The sequence below is a fragment of the Calliopsis andreniformis genome, unplaced genomic scaffold, assembly GCF_051401765.1.
Source record: "Calliopsis andreniformis isolate RMS-2024a unplaced genomic scaffold, iyCalAndr_principal scaffold0063, whole genome shotgun sequence".
NCBI lineage: Eukaryota > Metazoa > Arthropoda > Insecta > Hymenoptera > Andrenidae > Calliopsis > Calliopsis andreniformis.
In genome coordinates, this window is record NW_027480472.1 from 979,401 (window position 1) to 987,700 (window position 8,300).

Here is an 8,300-nt window from a genome sequence, read left to right on the forward strand (position 1 = left end):
TCAATCTGTTGGAGCAACGCCCTATGGTGAAGCCTAGGTTGATCGGAATGTAGAAATGACCATCAGTTTCATACTGGTTGCAATTATTCGTTTTATACGATCGAAACGCTGTTGCAGTTACATCGTATTTTATGCTTCTGGCGTTGACTTCTAAGGCACTATCTATTCGATCTGGTGGAGCAACGCCCTAGATAGAAGCCTAGTTTGCCCGGAACGTAGAATTGGCCATCACTTTCAAACTGGTTGCAATTATTCCTGATATATGATGGAAACACTGTTGTATTTTTTTGCATTTTATGGTTCGGGCGTTCACTTCTAAGGACCTAACTATTCGATCTGGTGGAGCAACGCCCTAGAGTGAATCCTAGGTTGCTCGGAATGTAGAAATGACCATAACTTTCACACTGGTTGCAATTATTCGTTTTATACGATGGAAACGCTGTTGTAGTTATATCGTATTTTATGCTTCTGGCGTTTACTTCTAAGGACCTAACTATTCGATCTGGTGGAGCATCGCCCTAGAGTGAATCCTAGGTTGCTCGGAATGTAGAAATGACCATAACTTTCACACTTGTTGCAATTATTCGTTTTATACGATGGAAACGCTGTTGTATTTATGTCGTACTTTATGCTTCTGGCGTTTACTTCTAAGGACCTAACTATTCGATCTGGTGGAGCAACGCCCTAGAGTGAATCCTAGGTTGCTCGGAATGTAGAAATGACCATAACTTTCACACTTGTTGCAATTATTCGTTTTATACGATGGAAACGCTGTTGTATTTATGTCGTACTTTATGCTTCTGGCGTTTACTTCTAAGGACCTAACTATTCGATCTGGTGGAGCAACGCCCTAGAGTGAATCCTAGGTTGCTCGGAATGTAGAAATGACCATAACTTTCACACTGGTTGCAATTATTCGTTTTATACGATGGAAAAGCTGTTGTATTTATATTGTATTTTATGCTTCTGGCGTTGACTTCTAAGGCACTAACTATTCGATCTGTTGGAGCAACGCCCTAGAGTGAAGCCTAGGTTGCCCGGAACGTAGAATAGGCCATCACTTTCAAACTGGTCCCAATTATTCCTGTTATATGATGGAAACACTGTTGTATTTTTTTTGCATTTTATGGCTCGGGCGTAGAGTTCTAAGGCCCTAACTATTCAATCTGTTGGAGCAACAACCTAGGGTGAAGCCTAGGTTGCTAGGAAAGTAGAAATGACCATAACTTTCACACTGGTTGCAATTATTCGTTTTATACGATGGAAACACTGTTGTATTTTTTTTGCATTTTATGGTTCGGGCGTTGACTTCCAAGGCCCTAACTATTCAATCTGTTGGAGCAAGGCCCTAGGGTGAAGCCTAGGTTGCTCGGAAAGTAGAAATGACCATAAGTTTCATACTGGTTGCAATTATTCGTTTTATACGATGGAAAAACTGTTGTATTTATATTTTATTTTATGCTTCTGGCGTTGACTTCTAAGGCACTATCTATTCGATCTGTTGGAGCAACGCCCTAGGGTGAAGCCTAGGTTGCTCGGAAAGTAGAAATGACCATAAGTTTCATACTGGTTGCAATTATTCGTTTTATACGATGGAAAAACTGTTGTATTTATATTTTATTTTATGCTTCTGGCGTTGACTTCTAAGGCACTATCTATTAGATCTGGTGGAGCAACGCCCTAGATAGAAGCCTAGTTTGCCCGGAACGTAGAATTGGCCATCACTTTCAAACTGGTTGCAATTATTCCTGTTATATGATGGAAACACTGTTGTATTTTTTTGCATTTTATGGTTCGGGCGTTCACTTCTAAGGTCCTAACTATTCAATCTGTTGGAGCAACGCCCTATGGTGAAGACTAGCTTGCTCGGAAAGTAGAAATGACCATAAGTTTCATACTGGTTGCAATTATTCGTTTTATACGATGGAAACACTGTTGTATTTATATTGTATTTTATGCTTCTGGCGTTGACTTCTAAGGCCCTAGCTATTCGATCTAGTGGAGCAACGCCCCCGAGTGAAGCCTAGGTTGCCCGGAAAGGAGAAATGACCATCACTTTCAAACTGGTTTCTACTAATCTTGATATACGATGGAAAAACTGTTGTATTTATATCGTATTTTATGCTTCTGGCGTTGACTTCTAAGGACCTAACTATTCGATCTGGTGGAGCAACGCCCTAGAGTGAATCCTAGGTTGCTCGGAATGTAGAAATGACCATAACTTTCACACTTGTTGCAATTATTCGTTTTATACGATGGAAACGCTGTTGTAGTTATATCGTATTTTATGCTTCTGGCGTTTACTTCTAAGCACCTAACTATTCGACCTGGTGGAGCAACGCCCTAGAGTGAATCCTAGGTTGCTCGGAATGTAGAAATGACCATAACTTTCACACTTGTTGCAATTATTCGTTTTATACGATGGAAACGCTGTTGTATTTATGTCGTACTTTATGCTTCTGGCGTTTACTTCTATTGACCTAACTATTCGATCTGGTGGAGCAACGCCCTAGAGTGAATCCTAGGTTGCTCGGAATGTAGAAATGACCATAACTTTCACACTGGTTGCAATTATTCGTTTTATACGATGGAAAAGCTGTTGTATTTATATTGTATTTTATGCTTCTGGCGTTGACTTCTAAGGCACTAACTATTCGATCTGTTGGAGCAACGCCCTAGAGTGAAGCCTAGGTTGCCCGGAACGTAGAATTGGCCATCACTTTCAAACTGGTCGCAATTATTCCTGTTATATGATGGAAACACTGTTGTATTTTTTTTGCATTTTATGGCTCGGGCGTAGAGTTCTAAGGCCCTAACTATTCAATCTGTTGGAGCAACGCCCTAGGGTGAAGCCTAGGTTGCTAGGAAAGTAGAAATGACCATAAGTTTCATACTGGTTGCAATTATTCGTTTTATACGATGGAAAAGCTGTTGTATTTATATTGTATTTTATGCTTCTGGCGTTGACTTCTAAGGCACTAACTATTCGATCTGTTGGAGCAGCGCCCTAGAGTGAAGCCTAGGTTGCCCGGAACGTAGAATTGGCCATCACTTTCCAAATTGGTTGCAATTATTCCTGTTATATGATGGAAACACTGTTGTATTTTTTTTGCATTTTATGGATCGGGCGTTGACTTCTAAGGCCCTAACTATTCAATCTGATGGAGCAAGGCCCTAGGGTGAAGCCTAGGTTGCTCGGAAAGTAGAAATGACCATAAGTTTCATACTGGTTGCAATTATTCGTTTTATACGATGGATACACTGTTGTATTTTTATTGCATTTTATGCTTCGGGCGTTGACTTCTAAGGCCCGAACTATTCAATCTGTTGGAGCAACGCCCTATGGTGAAGCCTAGGTTGCTCGGAATGTAGAAATGACCACCAGTTTCATACTGGTTCCAATTATTCGTTTTATACGATGGAAAAACTGTTGTATTTATATTGTATTTTATGCTTCTGGCGTTGACTTCTAAGGACCTAACTATTCGATCTGGTGGACTAACGCCCTAGAGTGAATCCTAGGTTGCTCGGAATGTAGAAATGACCATAACTTTCACACTGGTTGCAATTATTCGTTTTATACGATGGAAACGCTGTTGCAGTTACATCGTATTTTATGCTTCTGGCGTTTACTTCTAAGGACCTAACTATTCGATCTGGTGGAGCAACGCCCTAGAGTGAAGCCTAGGTTGCCCGGAAAGGAGAAATGACCATCACTTTCAAACTGGTTGCAATTAATCTTGTTATACGATGGAAAAACTGTTGTATTTATATTGTATTTTATGCTTCTGGCGTTGACTTCTAAGGACCTAACTATTCGATCTGGTGGAGCAACGCCCTAGAGTGAATCCTAGGTTGCTCGGAATGTAGAAATGACCATAACTTTCACACTGGTTGCAATTATTCGTTTTATACGATGGAAACGCTGTTGCAGTTACATCGTATTTTATGCTTCTGGCGTTTACTTCTAAGGCCCTAACTATTCAATCTGTTGGAGCAACGCCCTAGGGTGAATCCTAGGTTGCTCGGAATGTAGAAATGACCATAACTTTCACACTGGTTGCAATTATTCGTTTTATACGATGGAAACGCTGTTGCAGTTACATCGCATTTTATGCTTCTGGCGTTTACTTCTAAGGACCTAACAGTTCGATCTGGTGGAGCAACGCCCTAGAGTGAAGCCTAGATTGCCCGAAACGTAGAATTGGCCATCACTTTCAAACTGGTCGAAATTATTCCTGTTATATGATGGAAACACTGTTGTATTTTTTTTGTATTTTATGGTTCGGGCGTAGACTTCTACGGCCCTAGCTATTCAATCTGTTGGAGCAACGCCCTAGGGTGAAGCCTAGGTTGCTCGGGAAGTAGAAATGACCATAAGTTTAATACTGGTTGCAGTTATTCGTTTTATACGATGGAAAAGCTGTTGTATTTATATTGTATTTTATGCTTCTGGCGTTGACTTCTAAGGACCTAACTATTCGATCTGGTGGAGCAACGCCCTAGAGTGAATCCTAGGTTGCTCGGAATGTAGAAATGACCATAACTTTCACACTGGCTGCAATTATTCGTTTTAGACGATGGAAACGCTGTTGTATTTATGTCGTACTTTATGCTTCTGGCGTTTACTTCTAAGGACCTAACTATTCGATCTGGTGGAGCAACGCCCTAGAGTGAATCCTAGGTTGCTCGGAATGTAGAAATGACCATAACTTTCACACTGGTTGCAATTATTCGTTTTATACGATGGAAAAGCTGTTGTATTTATATTGTATTTTATGCTTCTGGCGTTGACTTCTAAGGCACTAACTATTCGATCTGTTGGAGCAACGCCCTAGAGTGAAGCCTAGGTTGCCCGGAACGTAGAATTGGCCATCACTTTCAAACTGGTCCCAATTATTCCTGTTATATGATGGAAACACTGTTGTATTTTTTTTGCATTTTATGGCTCGGGCGTAGAGTTCTAAGGCCCTAACTATTCAATCTGTTGGAGCAACGCCCTAGGGTGAAGCCTAGGTTGCTAGGAAAGTAGAAATGACCATAAGTTTCATACTGGTTGCAATTATTCGTTTTATACGATGGAAAAGCTGTTGTATTTATATTGTATTTTATGCTTCTGGCGTTGACTTCTAAGGCACTAACTATTCGATCTGTTGGAGCAGCGCCCTAGAGTGAAGCCTAGGTTGCCCGGAACGTAGAATTGGCCATCACTTTCAAACAGGTCGCAATTATTCCTGTTATATGATGGAAACACTGTTGTATTTTTTTGCATTTTATGGTTCGGGCGTTGACTTCTAAGGCCCTAACTATTCAATCCGTTGGAGCAACGCCCTAGGGTGAAGCCTACGTTGCTTGGAAAGTAGAAATGACCACCAGTTTCATACTGGTTCCAATTATTCGTTTTATACGATGGAAAAACTGTTGTATTTATATTGTATTTTATGCTTCTGGCGTTGACTTCTAAGGACCTAACTATTCGATCTGGTGGACTAACGCCCTAGAGTGAATCCTAGGTTGCTCGGAATGTAGAAATGACCATAACTTTCACACTGGTTGCAATTATTCGTTTTATACGATGGAAACGCTGTTGCAGTTACATCGTATTTTATGCTTCTGGCGTTTACTTCTAAGGACCTAACTATTCGATCTGGTGGAGCAACGCCCTAGAGTGAAGCCTAGGTTGCCCGGAAAGGAGAAATGACCATCACTTTCAAACTGGTTGCAATTAATCTTGTTATACGATGGAAAAACTGTTGTATTTATATTGTATTTTATGCTTCTGGCGTTGACTTCTAAGGACCTAACTATTCGATCTGGTGGAGCAACGCCCTAGAGTGAATCCTAGGTTGCTCGGAATGTAGAAATGACCATAACTTTCACACTGGTTGCAATTATTCGTTTTATACGATGGAAACGCTGTTGCAGTTACATCGTATTTTATGCTTCTGGCGTTTACTTCTAAGGCCCTAACTATTCAATCTGTTGGAGCAACGCCCTAGGGTGAATCCTAGGTTGCTCGGAATGTAGAAATGACCATAACTTTCACACTGGTTGCAATTATTCGTTTTATACGATGGAAACGCTGTTGCAGTTACATCGCATTTTATGCTTCTGGCGTTTACTTCTAAGGACCTAACAGTTCGATCTGGTGGAGCAACGCCCTAGAGTGAAGCCTAGATTGCCCGAAACGTAGAATTGGCCATCACTTTCAAACTGGTCGAAATTATTCCTGTTATATGATGGAAACACTGTTGTATTTTTTTTGTATTTTATGGTTCGGGCGTAGACTTCTACGGCCCTAGCTATTCAATCTGTTGGAGCAACGCCCTAGGGTGAAGCCTAGGTTGCTCGGGAAGTAGAAATGACCATAAGTTTAATACTGGTTGCAGTTATTCGTTTTATACGATGGAAAAGCTGTTGTATTTATATTGTATTTTATGCTTCTGGCGTTGACTTCTAAGGACCTAACTATTCGATCTGGTGGAGCAACGCCCTAGAGTGAATCCTAGGTTGCTCGGAATGTAGAAATGACCATAACTTTCACACTGGCTGCAATTATTCGTTTTAGACGATGGAAACGCTGTTGTATTTATGTCGTACTTTATGCTTCTGGCGTTTACTTCTAAGGACCTAACTATTCGATCTGGTGGAGCAACGCCCTAGAGTGAATCCTAGGTTGCTCGGAATGTAGAAATGACCATAACTTTCACACTGGTTGCAATTATTCGTTTTATACGATGGAAAAGCTGTTGTATTTATATTGTATTTTATGCTTCTGGCGTTGACTTCTAAGGCACTAACTATTCGATCTGTTGGAGCAACGCCCTAGAGTGAAGCCTAGGTTGCCCGGAACGTAGAATTGGCCATCACTTTCAAACTGGTCCCAATTATTCCTGTTATATGATGGAAACACTGTTGTATTTTTTTTGCATTTTATGGCTCGGGCGTAGAGTTCTAAGGCCCTAACTATTCAATCTGTTGGAGCAACGCCCTAGGGTGAAGCCTAGGTTGCTAGGAAAGTAGAAATGACCATAAGTTTCATACTGGTTGCAATTATTCGTTTTATACGATGGAAAAGCTGTTGTATTTATATTGTATTTTATGCTTCTGGCGTTGACTTCTAAGGCACTAACTATTCGATCTGTTGGAGCAGCGCCCTAGAGTGAAGCCTAGGTTGCCCGGAACGTAGAATTGGCCATCACTTTCAAACAGGTCGCAATTATTCCTGTTATATGATGGAAACACTGTTGTATTTTTTTGCATTTTATGGTTCGGGCGTTGACTTCTAAGGCCCTAACTATTCAATCCGTTGGAGCAACGCCCTAGGGTGAAGCCTACGTTGCTTGGAAAGTAGAAATGACCATAAGTTTCATACTGGTTGCAATTATTTGTTTTATACGATGGAAAAACTGTTGTATTTATATTGTATTTTATGCTTCTGGCGTTGACTTCTAAGGCACTAACTATTCGACCTGGTGGAGCAACGCAATAGAGTGAAGCCTAGGTTGCCCGGAACGTAGAATTGGCCATCGCTTTCAAACTGGTTGCAATTATTCCTGTTATATGATGGAAGCACTGTTGTGTTTTTTTTGGATTTTATGGTTCGGGCGTTGACTTCTAAGGCCCTAACTATTCAATCTGCTGGAGCAGCGCCCTAGGGTGAAGCCTAGGTTGTTCGGAAAGTAGAAATGACCATAAGTTTCATACTGGTTGCAGTTATTCGTTTTATACGATGGAAAAGCTGTTGTATTTATATTGTATTTTATGCTTCTGTCGTTTACTTCTAAGGACCTAACTATTCGATCTGGTGGAGCAACGCCCTAGAGTGAATGCTAGGTTGCTCGGAATGTAGAAATGACCATAACTTTCACACTTGTTGCAATTATTCGTTTTATACGATGGAAACGCTGTTGTATTTATATCGTATTTTATGCGTCTGGCGTTTACTTCTAAGGACCTAACTATTCGATCTGGTGGAGCAACGCCCTAGAGTGAATCCTAGGTTGCTCGGAATGTAGAAATGACCATAACTTTCACACTGGTTGCAATTATTCGTTTTATACGATGGAAACGCTGTTGTATTTATATTGTACTTTATGACTCTGGCGTTGACTTCTAAGGCCGTAGCTATTAGATGTGGTGGAGCAACGCCCTAGAGTGACGCCTAGGGTGCTCGGAACGTAGAAATGACCATTACTTTCACACTAGTTGCAATTATTCGTTTTATACGATGGAAAAGCTGTTGTATTTATATCGTATTTTATGCTTCTGGCGTTGACTTCTAAGGACCTAACTATTCG